This window comes from Schistocerca nitens, chromosome 6 (genome assembly GCF_023898315.1).
Source record: "Schistocerca nitens isolate TAMUIC-IGC-003100 chromosome 6, iqSchNite1.1, whole genome shotgun sequence".
In the NCBI taxonomy this organism is placed as follows: Eukaryota; Metazoa; Arthropoda; class Insecta; order Orthoptera; family Acrididae; genus Schistocerca; species Schistocerca nitens.
The window spans coordinates 172,716,573-172,717,257 of NC_064619.1; the positions used below are offsets into that span (position 1 = coordinate 172,716,573).

The 685-nt window shown below is 52.1% G+C and overlaps 1 pseudogene; it reads left to right on the forward strand.

Moving 5' to 3' along the window:
* The first annotated feature begins 330 nt into the window (after positions 1-330).
* On the forward strand, positions 331-448 carry LOC126263788 (5S ribosomal RNA; annotated as a pseudogene).
* Positions 449-685: the final 237 nt, after the last annotated feature.

The window sequence follows — 685 nt, forward strand, 5'->3', positions numbered from 1 at the left end:
CTTCAGTAATATTTAAGAGCCGGCCGGAGTGGCCGTGCGGTTCTAGGCGCTACAGTCTGGAACCGTGAAACCGCTACGGTCGCAGGTTCGAATCCTGCCTCGGGCATGGATGTTTGTGATGTCCTTAGGTTAGTTAGGTTTAAGTAGTTCTAAGTTCTAGGGGACTGTTGACCTCAGAAGTTGAGTCCTATAGTGCTCAGAGCCATTAATATTTAAGATAGATACAGGATAACAGAATTAGTTGCCGAAGCCCTGAAAAAAAGTCTTACAGGAGTGAAGGCGATTTAGGATTTACAAGAAATTATTTTATGGAGCCTTAAGCTTAGCCCTGCCAACGGCCTTGCCACAGTGTTAACACCGGTTCCCGTCAGATCATCGAAGTTAAGCGCTGTCGGGCTGTGCTAGCACTGGGATGGGTGACCATCCGGGCTACCGAGCGCTGTTGGCAAGCGGGGTGCAATCAGCCCTTGTGAGGTCCACTGAGGAGCTACTTGATTGAGAAGTAACGGCTCCGGTCTCCGAAACTGAGATACGGCCGGGAGAGCGGCGTGCTGACCACATGACCCCCCATATCTGCATCCAATGACGCCTTTGGGCTGAGGATGACAAGGCGGCCAGTCGGTGCCGCAGGGCTTTCATGGCCTTTGCGGGAGGAGTTTAAGCTTACCCCTAAACACCTCCGTGG